This window comes from Adiantum capillus-veneris, chromosome 19 (genome assembly GCF_014529385.1).
Source record: "Adiantum capillus-veneris isolate H3 chromosome 19, ASM1452938v2, whole genome shotgun sequence".
Taxonomy (NCBI): domain Eukaryota; kingdom Viridiplantae; phylum Streptophyta; class Polypodiopsida; order Polypodiales; family Pteridaceae; genus Adiantum; species Adiantum capillus-veneris.
The window spans coordinates 88677664-88703329 of record NC_140949.1 but is presented as its reverse complement, the minus strand read 5'-3'; the positions used below and the strand labels follow the sequence as shown (position 1 = coordinate 88703329).

General features: G+C 41.6%; 1 pseudogene; it reads left to right on the top strand.

Annotated features, from left to right (window-relative positions):
- The first annotated feature begins 16542 nt into the window (after positions 1–16542).
- On the top strand, positions 16543–19726 carry LOC147434426 (uncharacterized; annotated as a pseudogene).
- The last annotated feature ends 5940 nt before the right edge of the window (positions 19727–25666 follow it).

Below are 25666 nucleotides of genomic sequence, written 5' to 3'. Positions count from 1 at the left end.
TCTTGGACGACACTAGGTATGTCTAAGGGTCTATGGACTTGGTGAGCTTGTTGTTGCGTAGGGAACACTGTGTCTATAATCTGGATCTGCCTAGGTGCTGGTCCTAGATCCCTTTGGGTATCTTCTACCAAACTCCTTAATTGCTTGACTCGCTCAATCTCCTCTGTAGGGTTTGGATAAGTTCCTATCTTCTTCTTGGATGCTGGCCATGTGGCTCATGAAGGTCTTCCTTATTGGTTTCTATCTTAGTGGTCGTTTTGGTCCCCATGGTTTCTCCTATATCAGAATCCTCTTCAGCATCATTCATATATATGGGGTCGTCACCAGTCCCTATGTTGGTCTTTGAACTAGGGTCTGACTTCGCTGCTTTTTGCAATCTCTTTTCTTGTATTTTCGAGATTGGGCAATTGATGCCATGTCTCTTTTCTCAAGAATATAATTTTGTTTTTAGAGCATCGATCGTGTGAGTACGTTTACTGGTACCACATGTGTACTTGGTGATGGCTCCTCGGTAACTTCAATCAAGTTTAATGGAGTGATCTTCGGTGCATTTGGATTATTTGGACATTGGGCAATTGAATGATCTATGCCACATTGATTACACATGAGTATAGGCATTGTAGACGTGCTTGCTTGATTGGTTTGCATTAGTGTGGCGTTCTTTTGTAGCCTAATAGGACACTCGGCTACACGATGTGGACCTCCACACTCATAGCATTGAAGAGGTGGTTTCTTAGCAGTGTAATTGATATTTTGGCCACTTGCCGCAAGAGCAGCTACTTGATATACAGGTTTGACTTGTCCCCAATAGTCCTCCATGTAGTATTGTGGACTTTCTTCAAGCACATCCATCCCATAGGCAATATTAGGATCTATATCTTCCTCACAGCCTTCCAAAAAAGCAATAGATGACTCACAACCCACTTGATTCACAGAAGTGATTCTCGGATGTGGTGATTGCGGTCCTAGCAGTGGAGGTGGTAATGGTGTTGTTTGAACAACATTTTGGGCCCTAGGGACCATGTGTTGTGCTGTTTGTTCAAGAGGTGGATCCGCCATCAATGGAGGCACTCGAGGTGTGTTTGTTCATGCTAAGGTTGGTCTATTGGCCATCACGCGCTTAAATACTATGCAATCCTTAGCTTGATGACCATACCTCCCACAGGCATTGCAATTCCCATTGAATTTTACTCTAAAAGTAGGGCATTCACTGGTACTATGCGGTCCATAGAATACTGAGCACCATTGTTGCTCCCTTCTTGGATACATATGATTGTTTTGTGGAGCACGATTGTCTCTAAGACTCTCTTGAATAGCCTTGGTGAGATCTGCTAAAGTCATCTCAGATATCTTTGGCTCCTTAGCAATAGGCTTTAAGGTCATTGGCTGATGCCCTAATGCTTGCGAGCTAATAGATTTAGTGTCAACAGACACTCTTTCTCCTTGAATCGTTAAATTATCCTGCAATTGGATCGCACTAGTGGTGACTGCTTCCCAAGTGATGATATCTCTAATGACTAGGCCATTGTAGGTATCCTCATGTCGTAATCCCCTAATGAATCTATCAAGCAACTGACTATTATTGAAGCGCTCATTTGGATTACAATGAGAATGCTTCAATTTAAATAATGTAATTAAACTCTCATTGGACCTCTTCTAGAGAGCTTAATTTCCATTGGTTCTTTTATCAAGTGTTTTTAAATGAATTAAACTAACTTTACTCTAGCCTAATTCTCATTGGTCCACCTGTATGGCCATTCAATAGGATTTGAATGCACCTTGGAGGCAACTGGGCTAGAGAGCTGACATGTGTCCACTATGCCCTTTGTGTAAAGGGAGCTTGCAAGAGTGTGCGTTTTTCTCTCTCATCCCCCTACTAAAAGTGCTCGCCCCCTCAAGGATAGGGATGTTGGAAGACTTTTGATTCTTCCCACAAGCATCCAATTCTCCCTAGGGTTTGACCATTGGACGTTACCTTTGAATTTTGAAACCTTAGCATTTTGGAAATCTTAATGGGCTTAATCTTAGGGTCTTTGAAGCCCATTGATGCACATTGATCTTTTGTAGATGCCCCCGCCCCCCCCCCCCCCCCCCCCCCCCCCCCCCCCCCCCCCCCCCCCCCCCCCCCCCTTGGATCCCTATTTTCCCTCCTTTTCATCCCTACTGGTGACCGGTCTACCAGCCTAACCAATATTCTACCTTTTTCTCCCATGGAGGCTTTTCCATATCAAATGATCAGTTTAACATGAAAAAATCATTTAGGAGAATTAGATATTAGTTATTATGACAGTTCCTATCTCTATAACGAGGGGCATTGAGTAGTGTGTCACATACACACCTTTTGATCGTCTTTATGCAGGGCATTTTGACTTTTTACCTTGTTCTTTAATGATTTAAAAAAAAGTCAATATGAGATTATATAGAAAGGGGTAAAAAAGAGTACAAAAGGTCTTCTATGAAGGGGCCGACCAATCCCAAAAGGAAAGGAGAAACTACAAATATTAGAGCACATGGAGAGCTTAATGGAGAGATACAAGCCTCTTGTCTCAATAAATATTGGAGCTCATACAAAGATTGAGACTCATGTACATACTTGACTGAATTATATAAGGTAAGAGAGAGAGACTTCACGAAGGAGATGACAAGATGAAATGATAGAGAGCCAAAATAGGTCTGCTCCATTTTGCATACATTACTTTTAGTGAGAATCTAGCAAGATTCTAATCAAAATGTTTAACCAAAAGCTAAAGTAGGGGATGCATGTGTGGAGAGAGAGAGAGAGAAGGGGATGCATGTGTGGAGAGAGAGAGAGAGAGAGAGAGAGAGAGAGAGAGAGAGAGAGATTTATTTGTGCTTTGAGGGAGGCATTGGAGGGCATCACGACAAAGGGCATCCTCTGTATCATAAGAAGATTTAGAAATTTTCTCATGTAGGAAAACAGAGTCTTTTTTAGTGTTTTTCATACAATTCATAACATCATGAGCTTCTGCTCGAGAGCCACCGCATACCTAGCTAGGTACGATTGGGGGTAGGGGACCACTGGCGGCCCCTCCACCGGGCTGGTGGTCCCCTGTCCCCAATTGTACGGCGTTGGTTATATCTCGGGGTGCTTGCCCTCGTGGCAAGCACGTCCCAGCCAGTATCCATTCGAACACAACGGGCAACAACCGGTTGACCAAAATGATGGTCAACACTAAGTTGACACGCATCGAACTTTGCGCCTGCACCTTCCAAAGTACGGCTTAACCACTGCGCCCGCATGCGGGCATATGAAATCTATGCATCTCCCGCTGTAGATAATGGTGAAAGCGGTGCCAGCCGTCCAAAAAGGTGCATGACCCGCTCAGCTGGTCTCCTGCACCTACACGGGGGCAAACACCCCGATCTTTAACCATTGCCCAATCATACCTAGCTAGGTATAGGGTGCCTCCCTCACAAAAGCTCATGATGTTGAGGTAAGTCACAATGAGGGAAATATTGTGAGAATTTATCCAAAACTTCTAATGGGTCCTACTGGCTCCGCTTAAAAAAAAACCCCAATAGTTTGGAGATTCCCTTCCCCCCACCCGGCATGCCCTTTGGCCTCTACTGTCTACAGGAGGACATCATGCCTTTCCCAACAACCTCCACCTGCAGCCTCGCCCACAACCATCTAGCAAGAGAACGCAGCTGGTTTGCGAACCAACTATTTAGCAGCCAACGGTGGGTGTAATCTGAGGTAGCATGGTCGTTGGTCAGGCTCACAAGGCATGCCGTGAATAGGAGGCATGCAGTTGTGTGTGCCCAATTAGACATGTGGCTTGTGTGCCTTCTTCCAAGAAGCCCCTACTCAACTCCTATGCGCCTTCTCCCTTGCGGGCAACTTCAGTCTGCAGACGAGAGAGAGAGAGAGAGAGAGAGAGAGAGAGAGAGAGAGAGAGAGAGAGAGAGAGAGAGAGAGAGAGAGAGAGAGAGAGAGAGAGAGAGAGAGAGAGAGAGAGAGAGAGAGAGTTTTTATTCGCCTCTACCCTGTGAAGCAGAGGCCTTTGCATCACATCTTGCTCGCAAGGCATCCCTACATGCATGGCTTTGTCAACTCCTGCTCTGTGTGTGTGTGTGTGTGTGTGTGTGTGTGTGTGTGTGTGTGTGTGTGTGTGTGTGTGAAACCCTAGCATCTCTTCGAAGCCGTTGCCCTCCCTAGCCCCCCAAGCTCCCCCGTGGGTGAGGGGCTGCCCTTGGGGGGGCGTTAGCCATAGCCCTGCCCCTCCCCTTTTCAACCAGCACCGCTCGAAGCTCTCTGTCAACTCAGCTCTGAAGACTCTGCACCAACCGACCTCAAAGCCCACGACTCTGTGCCAGCCGACCTCAAAGCCGACTCTGTACAAATCCGACCTCAAGTCGACATCCATTTCAGGCTCAAGCCGATCTCTGTTTCGGCCTCAAGCTGTGTCGGCCTACTGCGACCTCAAGCTGACTCTGTTTCTGCCTATCGACCTCAAGCCGATTCTGCTGTCCACCTCAAGGTCTGACATCAAGCCAACTCGCTCTGTTTCATAGTAACCTCAAGCCGAAGCTCTGCCTACTTAATCACAGTAACCTCGAGCCCACTCTAAGCTCTGCCGATTTAAATCACAGTAAACTCAAGTTTTTTACCCCTCGAGTAAAACCATGGCCACTCGCGCCTCAACCCGAAACAAACTCACTATTGCTGGGGTTGTGGCGACACCCCCCAAAACGGAAAACGTCAGTCATCTTCAAAGCGAAGTTAAAAGACTCCGCAAGGAGAACGACGAGCTGAAACAAAAGCTCATCGCCATCGAGACCCGACTAACTGCAGTGGGGAACCACAAGATAGAGGAATTGGAGCAGATGCAAACCAAGTTCACCAAAACAAAAGAAGAAGTGGAGACTACCCTTACACAAGCAGTCAAAATCAAGTGCAAGAAGCCATCATTCATAAGGTGGACGACCGTGTGGCGTCCACGCTACGCGAGCGACAACGGCAAGAGGAGATCTCCCTCAATGTTCGCATTGGTGGGCTGCCAAGTGACTGGAAAGGGGAGGGAGAGCTCAAGTTCCATGAAGCGATTGCCCGCATCCAGACAACAACCCACATGATAGAGTGGAATACACCAACAATCGACTCCATCACACACGAGCATCGCACCAATCATGCGATCCTCACTTTCAAGACCAAAGAGGACCGAATTAAACTCCTTGAACAATCAAGGCTTCTCAAGGGCACTAAAATCTGGTTCGCAGAAGATCTGACCCCCGGCCAACTCAAGCAGAAGAAGACAGAAATACAAAAGGTGCAAGCAACGCGTATGGCAGGGAAATGGGCAGTCTATCGAGGAGGCAAAGCCATTATTCAGGAGTTTCGAACTCCTAAAATGGCTCCCCTCTCACCTATCCCCCCTTAGATTTTAAGTTTTGTTCATCCCATCCCATTTTCTCTTTTGTTCACCCATCACTGGACCCTCAGTCCTTAACTGATATGTATCTGCCCTTCATTTAGAAGGAATCTTTGTATGCGCTGTTTTTTGGTCCCATAGGTCATATCTGACCTCCGTGGACGATAATTCAATCTATCTATCTCTATCTATCTATCTCTTTGATATTCATATAGTTTGCATGCAGACCTCCTCCACGTATGCATACATCCATAATTATCACGATGACCCTTTCCATCATCCTTTCTCCATATCTCCTTACAAGGATCTCACAAGATTCTTGAACAATTTCTTTTTCCAAATGTGTAAGACCTATATATATCTATATATACAGAGGGTGAAAGCATGGAGCCATTGCTGTCAACATCAAGAGCTAGAGTGTTATCGTAAAACTCTATGCTTCTTGTGTGATTGTGGAACAACTGAGAGACACATCGAGATGGGAGGAGAGAGGTGAAGCGCAAGCCTACAGAGGGGGGTGGGCATGATAACAACAGAGCGAGATGAGAGCAGAGAGTTGAGTGCATGCAGGCAGCCATTTCTCTCTCAGTAGGTAGTACAAATATTTTTAAGGGCCTGAATAAACATGCACCAGGTCGACAGGCTGCCAGAGAACGTGTGAGGCGGTTATGGAGAGCAAGGAAGGTACCTGTGTCCTGCTGCAGACTAGTGCAGGTAGTCGATCTGCTGGGATTGTCTGGCCGGTCGGTCGTGATGCAGGGAAGCAGACAGGTGCAGTACCAGTGCAAGGAAGTGTTGACCCACGTCAACTGGAAGGAAAGGGGGTAGGAGTGCTGCAAGGCATTATACAGACCTGTAGGGATTCACCTACGATGTTCAGTGTTCTGGAAAAATGTGTCTCAGCTTAATATCGTGCCGTTTTCAATTTCAAAAATGCCGGTTGAAGGCGAGGGAAAAAGGAGATATTCCATCCCAAACGAGAGAAAAATAGTATAAAAGTAAAAAAAAAACCTAATTTTCTAAAATTTCCTCTTGGCAAATTCAAGGAAAGGAATTTTGTATGATTGGAAAAATGATTTTTCTCAAACATTGATGATGTTCTATAGGCCCAACATTGGCGCGGGGTGAGGGCAGCTGATATTGATGGCCACAGCGGACAGCTTTTTCTTCCAAATTCACAGAATATTCCTTGAGAATCTATAGAATAAATTCACGGGTTTCAATGAAATTTGAGTAGAATATTTCCAAACCCACCAAAGATATAGAATCTTGCATTTGATGACAGAACAAAGAATATAAGCCTTTATTAATACCCAGTAACAACTCCTTCCAACTTAATTCTTGAGGGTGCAAAGGGAAGAAGACCTCATGAAGGATCTTCCATCAAGGCTTGTGACCAAGTGAATGAATGAGGTTATCATTCATTTTAAAAGAGAGATTCAAACTCATTTATCACAAAGTTTAGGTGGTCCAATCAGATTAATGCACAATTCATTTGCAATATTGAAGCTCAAAAGAATGGTGATAGTCCTCTTAGTACCCCTTATTTCTTTAGAGAACTTGTTTTTTCTTGATTTTTGAGCTTGTGAGAAAATTACATTAGGAGAAACTTGGACTCAATTTTGGGCCCTGTAAGAAACGCCAACTCAGCATAGAGAGTGGTAATTATGAAAAATGTAAAAGTTTTTTTTTGAAATTTTATTTCTCGTAGTACATACGTAAAAGTTTGCTCAATCACTTAATTGCATGCTCGTACAAAATGCTTTTCGAGAGCCCAACTTAAGTGTACACAAAAATCTATGTCTGTGAATCTTAATGAGTGATGTGATGTGCAATGAAAGAAATCACATAAGAGTTGTTTTCAAAATACAAAAATAATACCACGAATGCATTCGGAACGTCCAAAACCCTTAGGATAGCTCTTTAAAACGCTGAAATCTGAATAGAGCCTCATGAGGTCATTACCAAGTGAATAGAGCCTCATGAGGTCATTACCAAGTGAATAAAGGCCCTTGGAGGCATGCTATATCTTGAGCTAGAGACGTCAGATTTCAGCGTTTTAAAGAGCTATCCTAAGGTTTTTGGACGTTCTGGATGCATCAGTGGGCTTAAAAATGCTATATCTTAATCCTAAGGCCTCATGAGGTCAGAACCAAGCGAATAGAGGTCCCAAAGACCCTCAAGGGCTTCTATTCGCTTGGTTCTGACTCCTTCATAGTCTTAAATAGTACCTATCAATCTTTATCAAGTACGATCTGCTCGAATGTAAATTGCGAGTACTTCATAAAAAGGTGATTGATACTTGTGCGAAATGCACAAGTATAAGTACTTCACTTTATAGGATAGCAACAACGGTCATAAAAAGGCTTTCGACGCTTGTGCAAGATGTCATTATCAAGCACCTTACTTTTCTAATGATAGTAACAATTTCACCAAAATAGTTTTCATGGACATTTTCAAAATGAGCAAAAAGGTTTTTTCAACGTAATGTTAGCCTTCTTCCTATTGGCTAAGGAGCATTCTCTCACTAGAGCTAAAAGGCCCGAACATGAGTCCATTTCTTTCCTAATGTTTAAAATTTTTAATTTTTAATCTCCTTATGGTTAATGTGCACAAGCCACTTATGGTGGGTCCGGGTTGATATAGTATACAATGCAAATGTAGGAGATGCAGGTGGTCATACGGCAGATGGAGCATGCATGGGGCTAGTGGGCACTAGGCTTGAATGAGTAGAGGGGTTGGTCAAGGTCACACCAAATATCTGCTAAGGTTCTATGTAGACCAAACAACCTTAAGAAGGATCAATTAGTGTAAAATTGCTTATTTTTTAGATAGAGTGAAGGCCCATCCTCTTTAAGGCCAATGGATGCCCCACATGCTATTCATTTTGGTATCAAGCGCCTTATTTTATGGAGATTCTTCTAGTGTGGAAAATTCAAAACATAAATTTACTAAGAACACAAGGTTTATGTATTGAAGTGTCATGTAATTGAGTGAAGACATGTATAATGTGTATAGCGAGGTTAGAGACAATATGAGAGACAACGAAGGAGATGAAAATCTCCTTGGAAGATATCCATCTCCCCATTTGTGGAAGATCCATCCATTGTCTGATTCCTACTTTGAAATCCAAATGAGTAGACCTTAGGGAGAGAGACTAACTGGTGGATTGATATGCCAAACCAAATGGATTCAGATAGCAACAATTTTGAAAGGAAGATAGGACCTCTTTCCAATTGATGAGTTGAAACATTTAGAGCTAGTATTGCCACATCCTTTGAACCATTAATGTGGAAGATTTAATAACCAAAGGAATAGAGAAGATGATAACTTCTTGGAAAGATAGATTAGACCAAGATTTTCTCAATTTAAGAGAAAAGGAAGTATTAAGATTAGCTAGCAAGTCCCAATAATTTGATAAATAGATAGCTCTTCTTTGCAGATAGCACATTTGCAAGCCCCTCCAAATTTTTCGTTCCCAATCCATCAACATTGGGAAGCACACAAATGTGAAAAGAGACTTTAGAAACATTTTTGTGATGTTCAATACCTCCCCGTAAAGGCTGTTGAGCCATACTATGCTAAGTGTCCATCTGAGTCCAAGAAGGTCTTAAACATACCAAAAAATAGATAACACTAGACATTATATAATGATTCAACACAAAAACATTTTGATAAAACTAGATAGCATACAATGATTCAATATAAAAGCATGAAAGGTAGGGAATCCTCCACATTTTAAGACCACAAACATAAATTTTTTCCAGCTTAGAAATGATTTCCATCTCCTATTTGCAGACAACTTAAAATTTGTAGGGATTCCAAGGGATCTAAAAACCAGAATGTTTAGTGAAACCAAAGTTGGTTGATGCTATGAAGAGTGCAAAGCATGGCTATGTGTGCTCACAGGGGGTTACCAAAGCAGTAGGACAAATATAAAGATCTAGGGTAGGCAAAGAAAGGGCAGCACAAGTGTATGCTTAATGTGTTTTTTGGGATAAATTAGTTTGCTACAATGCCTATTAAAGGTGGCTAGTTAGAGAGTGCAAAGTGCAAAAATCGAAGTGCCAAGGATATTCCTTGATGTGTTATCCAAGTTGATCCAAACGGCTCTTCAATTGGAGCTACCGAGTGCAAGGTATGGTAGTTTGAAGCTAAAAGTGGTTTGCAGATCCCTGCACGATTGGGCAATTGTAGATGGATAGTCAGAGTGAATGTAAATACATGGGCCTAAAGTGTTCAACTTGCGGTCCATGTTGATCTTTTGGATCGGCAATCGGAGTTCAAACGTCCAAGTTAATTTGACTACCTTAGTAGACCTACCATCAAGTGGTTTTTCAACCTTGCTAGGGTCTGCATGGATACTATGTGGCATGATAAGGCCACATGAAGTTACAGAGCAGCAATCAAAGCTCGGAGCACAACGATAATGAGGGTCAAAGTTGGGAGCAATAGCAAGGGAGATGGTACCAGGTGTTTTTTTCCTTTTTTGGGGAACGTCGTTCAAGGTCTTTGTGATGTCAAAATGTAGAGCCGAGGTACAGAGTTGAAGAGCGGTAAGAGCCTCTAGCTGGTCTTTATGGCTTGCTCATCAGGTTACAGAGTAGGAAATGACAAGTGATTCAAAGGAGGAAAAAAGAAGGAGGGTTTTGCATTGGGTCAATGGTGCTTTTTTTGAGTTTTATGGAGGAGTGCCTTGCGTATGCCATGTGGAAGGCCAAATAGACCTGCATGGGGTGCATGGGCTTGGAGGTTAGGGGTATATATAATCGCCTAAAGAGCTCTCATAAGAATCCAAGGAGGGAGAGGGGAGCTCTAATGGCTGCTCGCTTCACCCCCTCGTGTGGGTGCTGTCCATGGCTTGTCGCTTGTGTGTTGGCGGTGCAATGGCGCTTTGTGGTAGTTGTGTTGGTAGCCGATGGCTGGTTCACTGGTGGACTATGGTGGTTGTCTTGATGCTCACAAGGGGTCATTCTCATGGGGTGCCCAAGTGCCCCCCCTTTTATTGGAGGTGATCTAAAGATTATACAAGGGGCTAGTGTTGCCCGACTCTACTGCCATACATAGGGGATCCTCCCACATGGTGCTAAACTTGGAATGTCGGCTAAAAGCAGGGGTTTACATGCAAGCATGAAAAATAAGGTGGATAAGTGTGCAACAAGGAAAGAAGGTGCTAAAAATAGAGAATTCTTCCTATAAGGGCCTCTTTTTTTCCATTTTTTGACATGCTTCTGCAACCAACAAGGGCAGTCTAGAGAGCTTTTGATACGAGGAAGCCAAGGAAATGGGCTGCTCATCGAGGTGTGCGTTGATGGAGCCGAGCCAAGAGGGAGGTGTGTGCCGCTCTATGTGAAGAAGATGGCCATGATGTAGCCTAGAGTAGAGCATATGGAAGCTGTGTATGGTGTTTTTTATCGGAATTGAAGCTATCATTGCCAATTGTGGCACTGTCTTTTTCCTCTTCCACCCTTTCTTCTTTGCTTGTCTCTTGTGTGTGTGGTTCCAATGTGTGTGCGCATGTGCCTCCCTTGGACCATCTGTGTGTGTCAGAGGAAGAGAGACAGAGGTGTTGTGTGTTGTGTAAGTGCTAGAAGTGGGCAAAATTGGGATATGTGATGTCTGGTGATTTTGTAGAGTGTGTGTGAATTTTTGTGTGTGCAAGTGGTGTTTGGCTAGTGGAAGTTTGAAGTTTTGAAGGTAGTCTCAATGCATGGCCAATTTGATTGTCTTTGACTTGTTCCTTGAGATGTGACCTGTGCATAAGTTTTTGATACGTCCATTGATGTAGCTCCTCTAAGCTATTGGCTTTGTCTACGCCACCTCCATGCCGAGTGTGGCTGAAATATCCTGTACGCGCTTGGTAGTGGATTTTCTCCATGTTCTGTGTAGACCAAATACCCAAGCTACCATATTCCCTTGCAAACCAAGGCATGTGATTACAGATAATGTGTTGTGCACATTACAATCACACACATTATAAGGGTATATATTTGCAATCCAAAAGATTAGCGGTCAATTACATTACCATGTAGTGAGTGATATGTTGATTTGTCCACGCACTTATGAATGTCTCTAGAACTTATTGGAAATCTGCATAGTTGCCTTCAGTCCATGAGTTCAATTCACAAAACTTGAATATTGCATCCAAGGTTTTCCATACCTTTGCCTTGCAAGTCTTGCTGCACCATTGTCTCCATGATCAACCACATCATTGTGCAAATTTTTCCACCTATTGTATCTCAATGATTGTCTTGCTTGTGCACTATGGATTTTGTATTGTCTGCCAGTTGTAGGCATTGATAGGAAGAGTTGGGATTTCACACCACCAATAGACAACCTCTTTGGAACATCCCGACCATTTTTAGACCTCTTTTCATCCTGGTCTATCTTAACATGTCCTCCATGCAAATTCATCTCTGAGAAGAATATCTCCAAAGCTGAGATTTCCCTTTGCTTTGCAGGGAGAGGTTGAGTGGTCCAAGCAAAACAAATGTAGAGAAACATTTGTTTTTCTATTATCCTACAAAGTGCATGCGGCATTGTGCATATTTGCACTCTCAAAAGTGAGATATCCATAATGGGACAAAAGTTGGGGTCGCGAAGATGCCTATGTGGTGCTCTTCTCCAATATGGTTTGTCCAAGATGTGAACCCCTCCCATGAAATATAAGCAAGGGCTTTTGCTTGTTGCTCCTTTGTAAACGTTGTACATGCATTTCAAGGTGTTTAGGCCTCCCGCCATGTTCCACTCCATTGTGTAGGAGCCCATGCCCTCCACATCCAGCTTCTTTCCATTTCTTTGTTTGCTTATAATTTTTGGCATACTAGTTTTATGAAAAACCCAATTCAATATATCAAAGCTCTTAACTGGCACATGGTAAGATAATTTTAAACTTTTTGAAATGCACATTGTAAAGTATACAAGTAAATCATAATGTTAATTGAGCTTCAATATAGCAGTAGCTCACCTTGAAGGTTGTGACAAGGAAAATGTTGTTCTCAGATTGCAAACTAAAGTTTTTGGGATCATCTGCTCCAATGCTTGCATCCAGAGATCTGTTCATGAGTGTGATTGTGACTCGCTCAACCTTAGTCTCTTTTACAATCTCACACTCATCTAGCTTGATGACACACTTTAGGACACCGTCACCGGGAGTAACATAGAACAACTGCACCATGTATGTTTGCAAAACAATCAAATCATAAAAAATATTGTTATACTTGTTATATACCATTTTCTCCGCTTTCGGCGATTTGTACGTTGAATCAATGTGAAAAGGACTACCCAGAGTTTGAAGCACCTCCTCTTAACTTCCCGTCTTGTTTTTTGAATAAAGAAAGGGTTTGGAAGTAGGGTGTGCTTGATATCAATATTTTTAACCTATGTCTGTATAGACGTGAGTACAAGGAGTCAGGCACCACACCCGTTGTTAATAATATGAAAATTGCAATTCATGCTACATACTTGTAAATTGCAATGTATACTTTATTGAATATTCTAGCTTCATTCAAAATTGACTAAATATCATGTGATTGTAGTTGGTTCTCCTTTAAAAGGCTGTCAAGCTGCTTGGCAACGATTTTACCATATCACTTGTCATCCAAGAGACTAACGACATTTTTGCGATTCAATATGAGGTCGTAAGGTGCCGAGGAGGGTGTTGTCTTGCAAGGATAGGGTAGGCGAGAAGAAACGAGCATGACAAGTCACAAGTAGTGCCTTGACTCGCCTTACTACAGTTGAATGACTTATCAATGAGTGAGGTTCGTAGCCCCTTTGGCATATGCTACTGGGAATTCTATGCCTGACTTGTAGCTTATCCTATATGCATACGACAAGTGATTTGAATGACACTTTCTCATAGAGATGGTGCCCAACATCATCAGTCATAGCTTGATCCACCTACCTTGTATGTGTTTGTGACTGTATCAAATGGATGTACTTATGGGCAGTTTACACGTGGATTAAGTTTGTGTGATTAAATCATATTAAACAGTCAATATATATTTCTTTGTCCTTGTTAACAGAGTAGTCGGTGTTATAGCGGAAGCGTAAAACATGATTAAGGTGAAGTACCTTCTACTTGACTGGCATGTTGTGCATGCAAAGGTGCAAGCCCTTGGCTACTATGATGGCCTCAAGTGTTTGAGTGGATAGCAAAAGTGCCTCGCACAATCTATACTAGCCAAGATATTGCATTAGTAACAATGCAATGAATGCAACACAAAGACTGAGGCAAGCTCAACCATCCCTATGACACGTGTCCTAGTTGGGTGATTAGTATCGTAGCTATAGAAAGCACCTTGACTACACACTCCAGAACTCGCTCACATCCACACAACACAGGTATAGAGGACAAGAAGAGAGGAAAGGAAAAGCTTTTCCAAAAGATGATGGCAAAAAAGAAGGAGGTTGATAAAATGCTAGCTGAGGCATAAGTTCTTTGAAAGGAGCTGAAGAAGAAAAACAAAGGAAACCAAAAGGCAAAGGCTGGGGAAACCAACGCTGTAAAGACCAAGGACAAGAAACCACCAACGATAAAGGAGGAAGAAGAATCATTATAACGAACAAACTATCACCTCTTAGTCTTGTGTAATGAAGTCCTTGATGATAATGCAAATGTCTTCATATCTTGTTCCTTTGTCTGTGCCTCTTTGTTTTTGGCCTGCCCAAAGGGCTAAGGCCATAGTGATGTGTTCCCTTTTTCTTAGTGAAAAATGTCACATGTATTTTAAAAATAAAGTAAGAAAGAAAAAATAGTCTATATGTTTTTGAGTGGTTCTTGAGAGAATAGGTTCATTGGGTTGGGTGTCTTTTGAGTGGTTCTAGAGATTAAAGGTTAGGTGTCTGGTCAAGACGCGTTGTTGCAAGCTGGAGGGATTAAATGGGGTTGGTGAGACACCATATAATGAGTGGAAGGGTTTCATTCTTCTCTCTTTTGGAGTGGAGACTCCTTGAGCTCCGTGGAGGGAGCTCTCATTTCCTATAGGAATAATCAAACCCTAGAAAGCCATTGTATTGGGGAATGGGAGTGGGTAGGGTGTAGCTTGCATGGTTCAAGCCCGCTGGTCTAAGGTGTTTCTTGGTCCTGTGTCGGTGCTGTGTGTGGCCCGACTCTGTGCGGTCTTGTGTTGCTCTGCTTTGTCGTCCTGCTCGTCGGCTTGTGGCGGTTCTGGGCCTTGCTTGTGATCTGATGTCTCGCTTCCTGCATGTATTTGTTGAAGGAACGGTGCTTCATCGTCCTGCTCGCCGGCTTATGGTGGTTCTGGCCCACGCTTGTGCTCTACAATCCTATTTTCTCCATGTATTTGTTGAAAGATGGGTAGCTTTTATGCTGCATGGTTCCACTCACCGGTCTATGGCGTTTCTGAACATGATTCAGTGTCCTGCCTCTCCGTGATCTTGTGTTGCTCTGCTTAGCCGTCCTGCTCGCTGATCTTTGGCGGATTTGGGCCACGCTTGTGCTCTGCTGTTCTTCTCTGCGGGTGCCTCGTATTCGTGGTTCGCTGGTCCATGGTGGATTTGGGTCGTGCCTTGGTACTGTGTTACTCTGTACCTTGGGGTTGTGCTACTCTGTTTGGTCGTCCCCTTTGCCGATCTATAGCGGATCTTGAAGACTCATCTGCTTTGTTGCTCTTGTCGGTGTTCTCCTGCATTGAGCTTGGTCTTGCCATGGTGCCGTGCTGCTCTGTACATCAAAGTTGTGCTGCTCTGTTTGGTTCCCCCCTTCGTCGATCTGTAGCAAATCTTGGACGCCCATCTGTTGTGCTGCTCCTGTTTTCGGTGTGGTCCTGCTGCATTGTCATCCTCTCCGTAAATCTGTGGTGGATCGGGCTGTTTCATTGTTGTGCAGCTCTCCTGCGGTCTACTGCTTTGCTCTACTCTATCGTCCCGCCTGCCAGTCTCTGGTGGTTTGGCGTGCTTTGCGGACTGTCTCCTTTGTGTCCATTTTGCAAGCAGTCGGCGTCTCTACTTTAACCTATTTGGTATGCATTGAAGAGTGTTTTTTTTGGATCTTTTTTCTACTATTGTGCTTCTCATCCTTGATGATTTTTGAAGGGTGGTATGTAGCCATTGATGGGATCGGGTGCTTTTACTGGCTATTTTGTATGCGGAGGTCTCCTTCATTATTTTCCCAGGCTGAATACTGTGAAGCTTCTAGGTCTAACTATTATGGTGTGGATGGGGTTTATTAATATGTATGTTTTGGAAGTTCAATTATGTCTCCAAGCTTGTCTATTTTGTTAATAAGTTTTGTGCTTTAATCTACCATAGAAAGTTTATTCTGCTTATTGTGTCAAGGTGTGCTAAATTCAAGACAATTAGTTCCACATTCTATGATGCATCCTGGTCCATGATTTAATCATATTGATGGATTATTTGGACTGGCTGAGCATGTGGTTAAGGTTTGAACAAGCCATATTGGAAATTTATGGCTCCGTGGCTCTTTTCTTCAATGTAAGAAAGAAAAAGAAAATGATTTAACTTTGAATATTATATTGAATGATCTCATGGTTCATTGTTTATATTGTAAACTTAGAATGGGAATAAATTTGTTTTGATGTGTGGATCTAGAATGGATTACCTCAAATCTTCATAAAGGTATTAAGTTATAAGTTTCTCTTTCTTAGTTACTCCGAATTTACTTTTGGTTGTAGCTCTGTTTTCATTTGCAGCCTTGCACCTCTCTCCTCCTCTCTCGTCTCTCTAATAATAGTTGAGTTTTCTCTTCCTCTATGTTTTTAGCTCTTTATTATTATCGCAAAGTCGAGGTAGAGTTAATGAAAAGAGAAGCCTTATCTCTTTCTCTCTCTATGTAGTATACAGGTCGTGACTCAATATCATATAATGATAGATGATAATAAATGTAAATATCTGCATTTACTATCAAACATTGAGTGAAACTTTGAAAGTATCTATCTTGAAGTTCTCAAGATTATGCATCAAGTTTCACCCTTTGAGTTGTAAGTATATAAAAGCTAGAGGTATGTAAAGAAGCATCACGTTTCAAAAGCTTCCCAGATCTGAGATTACTCTTGCTGAGAATTATACGCCCTCTATAGTACAATCTCCTAAACTTTACAGCCACCACTTTTATCAAAGTGATCGCAATACTCTTTATTACTGGGCCTTATGGATTCGAATATGGATGGTAATATACCTCTTCATTTCGTTTCCTCTTTTGCTATCTAAGAGTCTTGTTGTCTTACTTGTCTTGGAAATTGTCTTGAATTTGCTCTTGATTATAGATGCTTTCACAACAAATTCAAGCAATGACTACTTCGAAACTTTAAGTGCAGCTCCTAGTACCAAAAACTTGCATGAAGTTGTGTCTGAAAGTGGGGGGCTTGGATCATCGAGTAGTTTATTGAATTCTCCAAGCTCACCATTTAAAAATCTTAGTCCCAAAGCCAAATTGAAGAAAACGTCTCCAAAATTTGTTCAGAAGGCCCTTAGTATTGCAAGAGGGATGGCCTCTGTGAGAGGTTAGCTTTCGTTTACAGTTTCTGTGGCTTACGAATGTGTAGTTGATAATAATAGTATCGTGTGCAATGTGTTATAGGGTGAACATTGCTTAGCTCTTATGGGATTGCCACTCCTTCTAGCGGTGTGAGCCGTTCATTGGGTTTAACATCTATTAAAGAAGAGCCAAGACCTATAGTTGACTCCTTTGGATATCAATTGGCATTGACTCAATCTACACCTTAGCTTCTTATATCTAAACTTTCTGATGCTATTAACTACCGTTTTGTCTTTGTTGGCAAGGTGCTTGCAAAGTATGGCACATATAAAATCCAAAAAGCAAATTACAGCAGATTTTTGAAGGCTGATCTTGTGAACAAGGTTGCACATCATACCATCACTTTTGTTGTGGCAGAAAATTACATAAGACAGTTTGCCAACACATTTGTGGTAGATGATCTTTTACATATTAGGGGCTTGTTTGTGAGGAAGAGGAATCCTAATGATGGAGGCACTTGTCAGCTTGCTCTCTATGCTGATGCAACTAATCTATTGTGAAGTCTCCTTCATTTGACTTTGTGCTCACTCTCTTTCCCGAGCATAAGATAAAAGATCTTGTTGCATCATGGACTTCTACAATTGAAGATGGTATTCCTACTGTAGCTTTCACTGTTTTCAAGGTGGAGAACATGGCCAAAAGTGATGGAAGTAGTGGCACTAGACTTATTGTTGCTGATGGTCTTGCCGATGTTGATAGAGAAACGGTAAGCTTCTCTACGTAGCTCTAAGCCCTGCCAATAGTGTTTTAACTTTCTGTTATTGCTGCAGCTTTTGTTTGTGTCTCAAAAGGCTGAATTTTATAACATTTCCAATGAAGTTAAAGAGAATGGATTTTATGATTGTGTGGCTCACAACATAAATGTCTTCAAACAATTTCCAACACATTATCTATCATGGACTACACTTTTCTGCTGCCATTTCCTTCTCAATTGAGATATCCGTGTAAAGCAAATTGCCAACATGGGATTTGGAAAAACGGTGAGTTCTTATTCGTAGGTTATTTACGTTGCTTGTGCATTGTGTGATCTTTTTAGGCTCATTTCAAGTTTTCAGTTCTCTCGAGGTTGTTAACGTCAACAACGTTGGATTGGAGTATTTATGTGGAGTTTGCAAATCTACCCAAGTCGGTCGTCAAAGCTCAAATCCTCATTGTTTCGCTTGTAACAAAGCTGTTGAAATTTGGAAAGTTCCTACTCTTCAAGCAAAGTTGGTTCCTCGTGATGGTAAAGGTATTTCCTTCACTTTGCATGGAAAGATTGTTGACCAAGTACTTCGCCTATCCTCTTCTTTTTTGCACTTGTATGAAACTGATCTAGTGAGTTTGAAAGCTTCCTTGGTGGGAATGAAGAGATTTGGACATTTCTCAATAGATGCACAGGGGTATATAACAAGCTTTAAATCCGAATAAGAAGTTACTAGCTTTGCTAATGTGCCTTGCACTTCTCTAGCAAGGTCATATTTTGCTGAATATACTTTTGTATCTAGCCATTCATGGCGGGATTATCTCTTAGCGACAAAACTGTTTTGTGTATAAATGGCATCCAATCTTCAATCGACTCAAGTTTTTGGAAGAGATATTCTTGAAATCAAGATTTTTTAAGGGCATTGCTGTTTGTGTGTGGTGTAGATATCTCTATCAGTACATTGGAAAATATTATGTCCAAGCATATTGTTGCAAAAATTCATTCCCAAGACTTTGAGATCTCAAGTGTGTGGCTGAAATTGTGGAATGATGAGCGTGGTGCTTGTAATGTTGACGATAAAACTCTTGAATCTTTAGTTTGCCAATGTATGAGTACAAGAACGAATTGTGTTTTGCTTTCAATAAATTTGATCACTCTAGCTTGCCATGTCTTGGAGTTTCAATGTATTGTTCATGTGTTTCAAGAACAAAGCATCAACATTCGCTCAATGCTAATCCTTCTGTTTCATATTCTTCCTCCTCTCGTGGCTTGTTGGTCTTCATTTTTCAAGGTGGATTGTTTGTTTTTTCACAATCAACTTTGATCGAGAAACGTAAGTGTTGCTCTTGACCTAAAGATCTTGCTACTAGCTTGCTTGATGTTGTGAAAACTTTTCCAAATGAGATAGCATTGCATATAGCTTCTCAATTTCAAACACTAGTCTATTCTTCTTACACTTTGAAACAAATTCAAAACAAAGTTTACTCAATAGGGAAAATGTTGCATGAAGAAAATGTTGTGCATCTATCATATAAGAGATCAAAGAAACAAAAATATGTAGTAGAAATACTGGACACTCCTTCGTATGCGTGTTTAAGTTATGGAAGTCTTGTGTTCCAAAAGAATTTGCATCGTTTGACTTTACTCGAAGCATCTTTTCTTCAAACCTTGGCAGAATTGCAAACATTTAACTCTGTTGCAGGCAAAAGAGTTTGTTTCTCTTGCAAGCAAAGCTTAAAATCTCAAAGAAAGCCGCTCTTTTGCATTTATCCACATTCTCTACTCAATGACAGTATTGCAAGCATTGCATTGTTGAATGCAATTGAGAAACGTCTTGTATCACTTCGCATTCCTTTCACGCAAATACAAGAGCTCAATTATGAGGGTCAGTACGGGTTGCAAGGGAGTGTCGTTAATGTCATGGCAGACTTTACAAGAATTCAAGAAATCTTACTGCATTTTAGTAGTGAGCACGCTACAATCCTTGTCGAGATTAAGAGTAAGCTTGAGTATGCCCATGCATATCTTAGTGGTGGTGTATGTCCCTTTTATGTGCTCCAAGCATTAAAAGACTTGATTGGCACCGCTTTGTATGTAGAGCACAAAGCCTCCATTAATGAAGCCTAGGTTTCTAGTTTTCACATGAGTCCAGATGTAGGGTTGCATGAAGAAGATGAGGTTGATGAGTCGGTGAATGAGCATTCAGACACCCTTGTCCATGGCATCTATTCTTACAACAAGTCATCGATCATAGTGCACATGTACATAGTGTTGCACCTTGTGAAGGATTTACTTCTTTGAGCTTATTTGATGATGCTGACTATGAGGAATTATCATTTCCAACTTTGTTCTTTGGGAAAAGAAGAGCCTACGCGGACCTTGCAAAAAACAAAAAAACTTTGAAAGTGGTGCAATGGGAACTTAAAAACAAAGATAGACGCTTCGCCGTGGATATTGAAAATTTGTTCTTCAAAGTGATGAAGATTATCATCGATAAGGTGCTTGGATCTATATGGATGCGTCTACGCAAGGGATAATTGCAAGGCAAGCAACTATGCGCAAAAGATGTTCGGAACAACACTAACATTGAGCGAATACTATCATCCCAACTAGGATATCATGACTTTGAATCTTTGCGAACGTCATCTAATTACAAAGCCAAGCTCAAGCTTAATGTCTTTGCCATGATTCGACAAGTAGGTCAACCTACCTTTATGTCACTCTATCATGTGCAGAGCAAAGATGGAAGCCATTGCACGAATGTCTTGCTATGCTTAATCCACAAATCAACGAATCTAATTTCCAATCTACTGCACACTATATCCTTGCATTGGTTCGTGCGAATCCTATCACTACAGCTCGATACTATGTCCATAGATTCAAAGCACTCAAGAAAGAGTTGAAATGAAATTCAAAAATACTTGGCCAAATCATGGATTTTTTCTTTGTCACTGAATTTCAACATAGGGGAAGCCAGCATGACCATGAATTAATTTGGATTGACAATTCTCCAAACCTTGGGATTTCTGACGATAAAGAAGTGATTACTTTTGTTGATAAATACATGTCAAGTAAAAAAGATGAATTGGGTGCTGACCTACAAAAAGTACAAATCCATTCCCATCGAAGAACATGCAAAAAAAGAAAGAAGCATTGCCGTTTTGGATTTCCAAGACCACCTGCAAGGCAAACAACTATCTTGCATCCGATACAACCAAGTGAAGAAAGGAAATCCATGCCTTTTGCAAATAAGAAACAACTCAAAAACCAACTTGCAGCTTTATCACATTGCCCTGAAATGAGTTTTGATGATTGTTTATCCTCTTTAAACATGGATGAAGACATGCACCTTGAGACACTCTCAATATCGCTCTCAGAACCCATAGTTTTGCTCAGAAGACAACCAAAAGAGATATACATAAACAATTTCAACAAAACAATGTGCACATTGTGGGACGACAATCTTGGTATTCAATTTATTTTCAATCCTCATGGAGCTGCTGTATACTACAAATCATACATGACAAAAACAGATTCAACCACAAGCAAAGCAATTAAGAAAATCCTTGACAAATGCAAGAAAGAGAGTCTTCCCGCAATGGAACATCTTAAGAAAATTGGAGGTGCCTTGGTCAATGCTCAAGAAATCACAGCTCAACAAGCAACATACATTTCTCTATCTCTCCCATTGCATAGCACAAGCATACAATTTACCTTCATCAATGCAGACTTCCAAACCCAAAGGACACTATTGTTAAAGAGAAAGAATCCCTTGCAAACACTTCACCCTGATGACACAAACATATTCTTTGATGACCTCGTGACGAAGTACACAAAAAGACCAACTAGCATAGGAAATCTTTTCTTGGCAGAGTATGCAAGCAACTACACTATCTCACAAGGGACACACCACAAATGCAAGAAGCCTCACATCATCAGATATACATACTTTAGCAAGGAGACCAACAACGAGAGGCATTATCATCAACTATGTCTAGTGTTTCTGCCATTCACAAGCGATGAATATGCGTTCGATGCTTTGACATCAACTTGTAGAGAGAGATATGAGTCTAATATTGCTACAATTGCACAAAACATGAAACCTTTCACAAAGCTAGAAATCAACAATCAAGAATCATCAATATCATGCTCAATATCCTCACAAGAAACACAACAAGAACGGTTCACTTATGAGCTTGATCTTGACCTACCAAGCACAAGGCATCATACCACTCAACTACCAACATCATCCAGATTCCTTGGCATGCCAAATGAAGAATATCACTCAATTGTCATGAGTTTGAATAAAGAGCAAAGACATCTTTATGATGATATCATGACACGAAAGAGAGTATATCCTAATGACATAATCCACCTTTTTTTAACAGGGGGTGCCGGAATAGGAAAAACCTTTACTTTGTGTGCAATCGTCCAAGGCCTAGTCCGACACTACGCACCTTCGATAGAAGGGAACATTGAACTTCCAATAGCATTTTTGATGGCGTATACAGGCAACACAACGTTCAACCTTGGTGGCACAACAATTCACTCTGCATTGCGCCTTCCATTGATGCTAACTGAGATGGTCCCTCTTTCCAATGACACTCTCAATGAACTATCCCAAACAAACACAAACCTCAAACTAGTTGTTTTTGACGAGGCTTCCTTGATAGGCAACAGACTATTGGGCATTATTGACACAAGACTCCGATCTATAAAGCACAAACACAACGAACCCTTTGGTGGTCTAGACGTTATCTTCTGTGATGATCTTTGCCAAGCAAGCCCTGTTCGCGATCGATGGATATTCAACGACACAAACAATACACTTGAAATCCTCACACAATCAATCTGGAACACACATGTCACGTGTGCTGAGCTAACAACACCAATGCAGAAATCAAATGAACTATTTATAGAGGTCTTAAATAGGATATGTGTTGCAGAGCAAACACAAATAGACTTGGCATTTATCAATGACACATTTGGAAACAACTTTGACATTTTTACAACACCTCATCTTTTCTTCACAAATAAACTAAAGTCCAAGCACAACCAAACGGTCTTTGAGAACTTGCAAGAAACACCATACATCATCAAGGCTCATGACAAATTCCACAAAACATGCTCAAAGAACTTAGTCATTCCAAACAACCCTCAAGTAACTGCTAGATTATCCTCCATCCTTGAGCAAAAGCCAGGAATGATAGTCGAGCTTTGTGCTAGCAATATCAACGTACTTGACGGTCTGGTGAATGGTGCGGATGGAATCTTCCAAACAACAAACAACAGAGCACAGCCATTGATAGCCTGGGTGGAGTTCTTCGATACCTCAATTGGGAGAAGGAAAAGATCCCAGAATGAACATCTCTACCATGGAAACATAAACAAACAATGGACACCAATACTTCAAGTCACAAAAGAATTTCAAGTAGGCAAAAACCCACTCAACTTAGTCTCAAGAACACAACTCCCAATACAAGCAGTGAACACATGCACAATCCATAGATCCCAAGGCTTGACAATGGCAACAATGGCATTTGACCCTAGTGGGATCCAATCTCATGGCTTGGTCTATACAGCTTTGTCACGTATCAAAGACCCTACAAATCTGCATATTCTTAGCCCCATTCTCAAGAACCATATCAAAGCTGACCCCATAGTCCTGAAAGAAATCAAACGCCTTCAAACAGATGATAAGTGGTCCTACTTGAACGAGCCTCTGGTTGCAATTGAACAAACACACCACATTGTTGCATCATTAAACATCGTGTCAATCAACAGACACATTGACCACATCAAGAGCGATCCAAACTTCATGTCATCCAGTATCTTGTGCTTCCAAGAAACAAAACAAAAGAAAAGTACCAACCCCCTGACACCAGACTTTGAGCATATTCAACATTATAATGGTTATGGTCTATCTATATTCCACCATCCAAGCATTCAATTCATATCCCAAAAAACTATCTCAAGAGTGGGACTTGAAATAATGGACGTGACTTTCTCTTTCAGAAATCAATCTTCAACTTATATCCATGTCATGAATATATACAAGTCACCCAAGACACCAATAAAGACACTTCTTTTAGAACTCCAGCACTTGATACAAGAAAATGATAAAAAAACTTGAGCATCATATTAGGAGACTTCAACATCGATATCGACACCACAAACACCCAATACCAACATTTGGAATCTCTACTTCATTCGGAGAACTATCGAAAACAAATTAAAGAAACAACAACCATCTATAATTCAATGTTAGACCATATTTGGGTGAGAAGCCAACAACCTCACTACATTTGTGGCACAAGATTTTGCTTTTGGTCAGATCATTCAATCACATATATACTACTTCCAAAATAAATAGACCAAAGATCATTGGAGGGGACAACTCGCCTCCCTTCCCACTTCCCCCTCCCTTCCCCCCCCACCAACCCATCAAATCAAAGAAAATCTACATTCATCCCCTCCAACTACCTCCCTCGATGTATATCAACTCATTCCACCGTGTGTATCAAACACAAATTTTGTAACCTACTACCATTTTGTCAACATAGTTTTTTTCCCCACTCGATCTCAAACCTGAGCATGCATATACAACAATTACTTTATCTCTAAAATGTTTGTCTTCAATTTAGTTTTGATAAAAGGGATTGGGCATTTTGATTTTGTCGCTTTTTCAAATAGGACGCTTCACAACTACAAATTCGGCCATGCCAAACCAGTTGCTACTAGATCCAATGGATTGCCACCTTCCTCTCTTTCTTGGTTAGTTTTTGCTTTCCATTTTTTGTTAGCAAAACAAATTCCTATGGCAGGCCTCGTGATTTTATCACTTTTTTTCCTCTTGTTTTTTTTGGTTACTGATTATGAAGGAAGAACTTTTATCAAAATGTGTCCCACCACAATTTGAGTGGGAGATTTATGTCACACATATGTTGATATGCTCATGCTCTGCAGTGATAGAAAAATGTCGCGCCACAACGCGATAGGGAGCTCTCTTCACGATATGGGTGGTCCCTATCTCGTTGTGATGAGACAATCAAATGTCGTGCAACAACGCGATAGGGAGGCGCATCCACGATATGGGTGGTCCCTATCGCGTTGTGACGCAACATCCCAATGTCGCACCACAACCCGATAGGGAGGCGCATCCACGATATGGGTGGTCCCTATCGCACTGTGACGCGACATCCAAATGTCGCACCACAACGCGATACGGACGCTCATCCACAATATGGGTGGTCCCTATCGCGTTGTGGAGCGACATCCAAATATCGTGCCACAACGCAATAAGGAGTATCTCCACGCTATGGGTGGTTCCTATCGCGTTGTTATGCTACATCCAGATGTCGTGTCACAACGCGATATGAAGGCATCTCAACAACACGGTTGGTCCCTATCGCGTTGTGGTGCGATACTCTTTATTGAGTTGTGGTGTGCCATCAAGAGTGTCGTGCCACAACGCGATAAGGAGGTCTGACTGCGGTACACTCCCCCTTCTCGCGTTGTGCCGCGATATTTTTCCTTGTTGTGATACAACACGAGGAGAGGGTTTGGTTGATCAAGGTCCATCCCATATCCCGTTGTGCCACGACAACCACATAGTCGACATGCAGTATGCCATGTGTCCTTCATGCAATGCACTCTTTCCAATGATGATGAGCGACTCAATTAATTGTGGTCTCCGCCACATGCATATCCCATGTTTAGTAATGATGATGATGTCATTGGCGCTTATACAACGTTTTTATTTCTGTATCCCACTCCTGTTTGACCTCTATCCTCACCTCTTAAGAGTCAACTTTTGCGACCTAACCTTCTTATTGCTCAATCTTCTTCTTATTCTTTCCCACAACACTTTCCAGGGAAAACACTTGTTTCCATGGCTCGGATGAAGTAGACCGCAAGGAAGGTTTACCTGCAAGACAACCAACCTTCTTCCTTAGAGCTGCAGGCAAAACCCTGCCTAATCTTTGGGCAACAATGCATAGTCGAAGGTACGAGCAGAATCAAAGCATTCTGCTTGAGCTGCACAAACTCCAAAGGCATATCTCTCTG